This window comes from Puma concolor, chromosome A1, assembly GCF_028749965.1.
Source record: "Puma concolor isolate L17-30 chromosome A1, mPumCon1.1.hap2, whole genome shotgun sequence".
In the NCBI taxonomy this organism is placed as follows: Eukaryota; Metazoa; Chordata; class Mammalia; order Carnivora; family Felidae; genus Puma; species Puma concolor.
Genome location: NC_141667.1, coordinates 157,726,821 through 157,734,924, shown reverse-complemented (window position 1 = coordinate 157,734,924; position 8,104 = coordinate 157,726,821).

Here is an 8,104-nt window from a genome sequence, read left to right as displayed (position 1 = left end):
ATCTATGTATGTAACAAATCAGAGAGATATGTATAAATACTTTTTTCAAAAAATATATTGCTGTTATATTCATGTGTATATATGTGTGTGTATATATATATACACACACACAAAGTCATAGCAGTATATTATATTTATATGATCACCCAATGAATTTATATCACTATATGATGAGTCACTTCTGTAAGTAAATTATAAAATTATAATTTCTTATTTTTTCTAAAATATGTATTTTCCACTTATGACATGTTGTAAATATATTTTATTATTATTTCCCCAGTTGAAGGATATTTTATATGGATACTTAATAACTCACAATAATTACTTTTAATTAATAATCCATTAATTTGTATTTAAATTTTCTTATTAAATAAGTAATTTAAAGTATTTTATAGTGATAAATATAAATAATATAAAATTTATCATTTTAACAATTTTTAAGTGTACAACTTAGAGATATTTAATACATTCCCAGTGTTGTGTAATTATCGTTGCCATCAACCTGAAGAACTTTTTCATCATCCCAAATACAACTTCTATATCCATTAAATAGTAACTCATTATTCACTTGCTCCAAGACTCTGCTAATTTCTAGTCTATTTTCTGTCTCTGTGAATTTGCCTATTTTATGCATCTCATTAGAATGCAATCATGACATATCTTTTATGCTTATTTCACTTATCATAATGTTTTCAATGTTCATCCATGTTGTGGCCTATATCAGAAATGTATTCATTTTCAAGGCTGAATAGTATCACATTATTTGTAAATAATCACATTAAAAAAAATCTCTTTGTGTGTTGATGGACTCTTGGGCTATTTCCACCTTTTGTTATTGTTAATAATGTCATCATGAACATTGGTTAAAAGTATCTGAGTCCCTGCTTCCATTTTCTTTGAATATATACCTAGAAATGGAATTACTGGATCATAGATTAATTCTGTTTAACTTTTTTTTTTTTTTTTTTAATTTTTTTTTTCAACGTTTTTATTTATTTTTGGGACAGAGAGAGACAGAGCATGAACGGGGGAGGAGCAGAGAGAGAGGGAGACACAGAATCGGAAACAGGCTCCAGGCTCCGAGCCATCAGCCCAGAGCCTGATGCGGGGCTCGAACTCACGGACCGCGAGATCGTGACCTGGCTGAAGTCGGACGCTTAACCGACTGCGCCACCCAGGCGCCCCAATTCTGTTTAACTTTTTGAAGAACTTCCAAACTATTGTCAACAGTGGCTGCAGCATTTTACATTACCACCAGCAACCCACAAGGGTTTCAGTTATTGTACATTTTTGGCAACATTTATTCTTTTCTTTTTTTCCCCATCCTACTGAGTGCAAACTAGTATCTAGTTGTGGTATTGATGTGCATTTTACTAAAGACTAGTAATGTTGAGCATCTTTTCATATGCTTACTGGCCATTTCTACATATTCTTTGGAGAAATGTATCAGTCTCATTTTTTTAATTGGGTTATAATATTTATTTATTTTGTAGTTGTTTGCTGAATTTTAGTAGTTCTTTATATAGTCTAGATATTAATTCCTTAGCAGAAATATGATATGCTTATATATATATATATATATATATATATATATTTTTTTTTTTTTTTTTTTTTAACGTTTATTTATGTTTGAGACAAGGAGAGACAGCATGAAGGGGGGAGGGTCAGAGAGAGAGGGAGACACAGAATCTGAAACAGGCTCCAGGCTCTGAGATGTCAGCACGGAGCCTGATGCGGGGCTCGAACTCATGAACCGTGAGATCATGACCTGAGCCGAAGTCGGATGCTTAACCGACTGAGCCACCCAGGCGCCCCAAGATATGCTTATATTTTGTTCTATTTTGTGAATTACGGTTTTTTCCTCTTGATAGTGTCCTTTGACAAATACAATTTTTTAATTTGATTTAGTCCATCTTATCTATGTTTTTCAAGACAAGATAACTAAGTCTACTTTGTTGAGGATTTTTATCATGAACAGATGCTGTACTTTGTTAAATGCTTTTTCTACATCTATTGAAAGAATCATATTGTTCATATCCTTTCTTTTATTAATGTGGTATAGAATGTTGGGTGATTTGTAAATATTGAATGACCCTTGAAGCCCAGGAATAAATTTCACTTGATGGTGATGAATGATCCTTTTAATGTATTTTTAGATTCAGTTTGCTAGTGTGTTATTGAGAATTTTTGCATCCATATTAATCAGGATTATTGGCCTGTAGTGTTCTTTTTTAGTGGCATTTTCATGTGGTTTTGGTATTAGGGCCTCATAGAATGAATTTGGAAGTTTTCCTTACATTTCTATTTTTTGAAATAACTTTAGTAAATTAGGCATTATCTCTTTTTTAATTATCTGGTAGAATTCCACTGTGAAGCCATCTGGTCCTGGACTTTTGTTTGTTGGAAGATTGTTTATTATTGACTAAATTCCTTTGCTGGCTATTGATTTGTTCAACTTTTCCATTTCAACCTGCGTCAGTTTTGATAGTTTGTGTATTTATAGAACTTTTTCCATTTCTTCCAGGTTGTCCAATTTGTTGACACATAGTTTTTCATAATGTTCTCATAATCTTTTTTGTGTGTCTCTGTGGTGTTGGTTGTTATTTCTCTTCTCTCATTTGTGATTTTTTTTTCACTTGGGTAATTTCTCTTATCATTTTAATAAGTCTAGACAGAGGTTTATTAATTTTGTGAAATTTTTCAAAGAACAAACTCTTGGTTTCATTGATGTGTTGCAGTTTCTCTTTCTTTCTTTCTTTCTTTTCTTTTTTTTTTGTTGTTTCTGTATGATTTACTTATGCTCTAATCTTTATTATTTCCTTCCTACTGTTGGATTTAGGCTTTATTTGGTGTTCTTTTTCTAGCACCTTCACTCATGAAGTTGGATAATTTAATTTGAGATTTTTTCTTACTTCTTGAGGTAAGGCTTTATTATTATATACTCTCCTCTTAGGACCACTTTTGCTGATCTCAAAGGTTTTGGGCCATTGTGTTTTCATTTTCATTTGTTTCCATGTATTTCTTATTTCTTCTTTGATTTCTTCATTGACCTTTTTGTTATATATTAGCATGTTGGTTAATCTCCTTGTATTTATGGTTTTTCCAAATATTTTTTCTTATGGTTAACTTTTAGTTTCATAGTGTTGTGGTCAGAAAAGGTGCATGGTATGATTTCAGTATTTTTATATTTGTTGAGATCTGATTTCTGACTTAATGTGATCTATTCATGAGAATGCCCATGTGCACTTGAAATAATCTGTATTCTGCTGTTTTACTGTAGAATGTTCTTAATATATCCATTAAGTCCATCTGGTCAGTTATGTTTTTCAAAGCCTTTGCTTCCTTGTTCATTTCTTTGTTTAGATAATCTGTCCATTGATATAAGTATGGTGTTGAAGTTCCCTAAAATTATTGGAATATTATAAATCAGTTATTTTGTGTTTGTTATTGTTTTATATATTTGGTGATTTCATGTTGGGTCCATAAATATTTATTATTGTAAGATATCCTTGTTTTATTTTCTCTTTTATTATGATATAGTGGACTTCTTTATCAGTTTTTATAGTCTTTGTTTTAAAGTCTAGTTTTTCTGATATAAATATTGCTACTCCAGTCTTCGTTTGACCTTCATTTTCACGATAAATATCTCTCCATCCCTTCATTTTCAATCATCAGGAGTCTTTAAGTCTAAAATGCGTCTCTTCTGGGGCACCTGGGTGGCTTAGTCAATTAAGCATCTGACTTTGGCTCAGGTCATGATCTTATGGTTTGTCAGTTTGAGCACCGTGTTAGTCCTGTGTTGACAGCTCAGAGTCTGGAGCCTGCCTCGAGTACCATGTGTGTGTGGCTCGCTCTCTGCTCCTCCCCCCACACTTCAAAAATAAGTAAACATTAAGTTTTTTTTAATGAGTCTCTTGTGTGCAGCATAAAGATGATCTATTTTTAAATCCATTCTGACACATTATGTCTTTTGATTGAGCATTTAGTCCATTTACATTGACAGTAATTATTGAAAGACATGTATTTATTATTAGTCATTAGTTGTTTTGTTGTTATTTCTGAATATTTTCTCTAATGATTTCCCACCTTTGGTTGCTTACCACTGAAAGAATCTCCTTATATACCTCTTGCAGGGCTGGTTTAGTGGTCACAAAGCCCTTTAGTTTTTGTTTCTCTAGGATGCTCTTTATCTCTCCTTCTACTCTGAATGATAGCTTTGCTGAATAGAGTATTCTTTGCTGCAACTTTTTTTTTTTTCCATTTAGTACTTTGAATGTATCAGGCCACTCCCTTTCTGGCATGTCAAGATACTGTTGAGAAATCTCCAGCTAGCTTAATGGATTTTTCTTCATCCTTTAAAGATTTCTTTTTCTCTTGCTGATTTTAAGATTTTTTTTATCACTATATTTTGCAAATTTAATTACAATGGGCCTTGGTGTTGGCTTGCCTTTGTTGATTTTGAAGGGAGTTCTCTGTGACTCCAGGATCTGGATGTCTGCTTCATTTTCCAGATTAAGGAAATCTCTGTTAACACTTTTATCTCTGTGGTAATGGTGATCCTGGTGTCTTCCTCTCTTTTCTCAAGTCCAGTGCATGCCCTTTAATCATTGCTCTAAATTTTCCATCAGGAATGTTAATTATATCTGTTTTGCTTAGATTTCTGGGTGTGCCCTTATCTTGTTCTTTCATTTGGGATAAATTCTTCTGTTTTCTCATTTTGTTAAATATCTTCCTTCTTGGGTCTGATAGAAAAGCCAGTATTGTATCCTGTCCTAAAAGTAATGTCTTTATGAAGAAGATGTCATGTAGTTCCCAGGGACTGGTGCTTAAGGCAGTACCTCCAGTGTGTGTTGCATGTGCTCTGCTGTTGTGTTATGCCTACACTATCCTTCAAGTCAGTTGTCTGCAGAGGCTCTCTTTGCATGTAGTGGGTAGTGTTTGGTCTCTGGCCTGAATGTGGCAAGTTTTAAATAGGCGTGCTTTGGTATGCTTGTGAAATCCATCTGTCACAACCTCCACCACTACTGAGGACCTGAAAAACTGGTCACAAGATGTAGCATGGGCAGGAGTTTTGCTGGTTTTGTAGATGATGGGCCTGTCTCCCATGGACTATGGAAAGAGTGAGTGTGAAGGTCTGAAGCTTAGTATAAGCAAGTTAGGCATCCAGAGTACCCACTGTACTGTTTCTTACAGGTGGCTCTGTAAATGCTGACAGATAGAGAAGGGAAATGGTGCCAGCCAGCTCCCTTGTTCCAGGAGAGGCACTACTATGCACACTGCCTCCCAGGGAAGCATACCAAGAAGAATGAATAGTCACCTATAGTTTGTTCCAGGTGTTTTTTAAGATTGCTGCTTCCACATTGTCTGCCTCAAGGTTGTTTGCCTGTCTTCTGTCTAGGAGCATCAAAGTGCCCGCTGGGCTTTATCAAACCATACCTGCTGACTTTTAAAACTCTAGACTTTAGGGTTGATATAAATATGTTCATTGCATTATTACATTGCTTATAAATATGTTCATTGCATTACATGTAAACATCTTAACTCAGATCTCAGGAGTGAACCTGTTGTGATGAGTACCAGGTATAGTATGGAAATGTTGAGTCAGTATATTCTACTCGTGAAACTAATATTACTCTGTATTTTAACTAACTGGAATTTATATAAAAACTTAAAGGAGTCATTCATGAATTTAGGATAGAAAGAATTACTTAAACAAGACAGAAAAAGTTAACTATCCAACTCTCAATCTTGGCTCAGATTATGATCTCACAGTTTGTGAGATCAAGCTCAGCATGGGGCTCTGTTTTGTCAACCTGGAGCCTGCTTAGAATTCTCTTTTTCTCTCTCTCTGTGCTCCTCCCCTGCTTGCTCATTCTTGTCTCCTTATCAAAGTAAATAAATAACATTTAAAAAAATACAATAAATTTAAAATATTTTAAAAAATAAGTTAAAGACTTGAATAGACACATCACATAGAGGATCTGTAAATGATAAATCAATGAAAAGTTATTCAGCCTCAGAGCGCCTGGTTGGTTCAGTTCACTAAGTGAACTGTTTTTGGCTCAGGTCATGATCTCATAGTTCATGAGTTTGAGTCCCACCTTGGGCTCCACAACTGGCATCATGGAGCCTGCTTGGGATTCTCTCTCTCTCTCTCTCTCTCTCTCTCTCTCTCTCCCTGTCTCTCTCTCTTCCTCTCTCTCTGACCCTGCAAAACACATGCTGTCTCTCTCTCCAAAAACACAAAACAAAAACAAAAAAAGGATACCTAGGAAGATGGTGGCATAGGAGGACGCTGGACTCACCTTGTCCTGCAGATCACTTAGATTCCACCCACATCTGCCTAACTAACCCAGAACCACCAGAAGACTAGCAGACCTGATTCTTCAGAGACAAGCATAGACAAGAGGCCCACGTAAGAGAGTAGGAAGGGTGGAGAGGCAGTGTGCATTACATGGACTGGTGGAAGGGAGCCAGGGTGGTGTAGGGGGCAACATGCAAGGCAAGGCAGAGACCCCGAAGTCTGGTTTGCAAAAGCAGAGGGGCTGAACTCTGTGAGTTCTGACAGCCAGCTGGACTTAACATCTGGAATGTTAAAAGTCAACAGCTCTGCTCTCGGAGAGCAGGGAGGGCGAGAGGACACCAGGAGGGAAAGTTGTTGAGCCCCGGAAGGAGAGTTCAGATCGGGGTGGGGGGGAAGGCACCGGCAAAAGCATTTCCCTCTCCCATCCCCCAGCAGAAATTCCAAAAGGAACCAGTTCCCATCACCAAACTTGCCTGTACTGCACAAACACCCAACTCTGTGCTTCTGTGGATCCATCCTTCCAACACCCATGACTCCTTACTGCTGCTGCAGGGCCCCTACCCAGGGCATCACAGATGGCAACACTAACTAAACCTGCTCCTCCCACCCCTGTGCACCTTGAGGATTGACACCGGCTAATACGCCCTTGGCCAGCAGCACCACAACCCTGGAAGTGTGCAAGTAGCCCAGACAAGAGCCACACCACTCCACATTGAGTTCTGCCCCTGGGAGAAGGGAAGATAAGGTGCACACCAATCTGACTGTGGCCCCAGTGGTGGGCTGGTGGCAGACATCAGGTCTGACTGCAGCCCTGCCCACCAACACAAGGTACTCAGGACAGCAAAAGGGAAGAGCCCTGCAGTTTGAAGCTACTGCAGGGACTACACAAAATGACAAAACAGAAGAATTCTCCTCAAAAGAAACTCCAGGAAGTGCCGACTGCTAACAAATTGATCAAAAACTATTTAAGCAATATAACAGAAGAAGAATGTAGAATAATAGTCATAAAATTATTCGCTGGGCTTGAAAAAAAGCATAGAGGACAGTAGAGAATCTATTGCAACAGAGATCAAGGGACTAAGAAATAGTCATGAGGAGCTAAAAATGCTATAAATGAGATGCAAAATAAAATGGATGTGACCATGGCACGGAATGAAGAGGCAGAGGAGAGAACAGGTGAATTAGAAGATAAAATTATGGAAAAAGAGGAAGCTGAGAAAAAGAGAGATAAAAAAATTCAGGGTTATGAGGGGAGAATAAGAGAACTAAGTGATGCAATGAAATGGAACAATATCCATATAATAGGAATTCCACAAGAGGAAGAAAGAGAGAAAGGTTGGGAGGTGTACTTGAACAAATCATAGCTGAGAACTTCCCTGATCTGGGGAAGGAAAAAGACATTGAAATCCAAGAGGCACAGAGAACTCCCTTCAGACATAACTTGAATCGATCTTCTGCACAATATATCATAGAGAAACTGGCAAAATAAAAGGATAAAGAGAAAATTCTGAAATCAGCTAGGGATAAACACACTCTAACTTATAAAGGGTGACCAGTAAGACTAGGGGCAGACCTTTCTACTGAAACTTGGCAAGCCAGAAAGGAATGGAAGGAATTCTTCAATGTGAGGAACAGAAAAAATATGCAGCCGAGAATCCTTTATCCAGAAGGTCTTGTCATTCAGAATAGAAGGAGAGATAAAGGTCTTCCCAAACAAACAAAAACTGAAGGAATTCATCACTACTAAACCAGTCCTCCAAGAGATCCTAAGGGGAACTCTGTGAGTGAAATGTTGCAAGG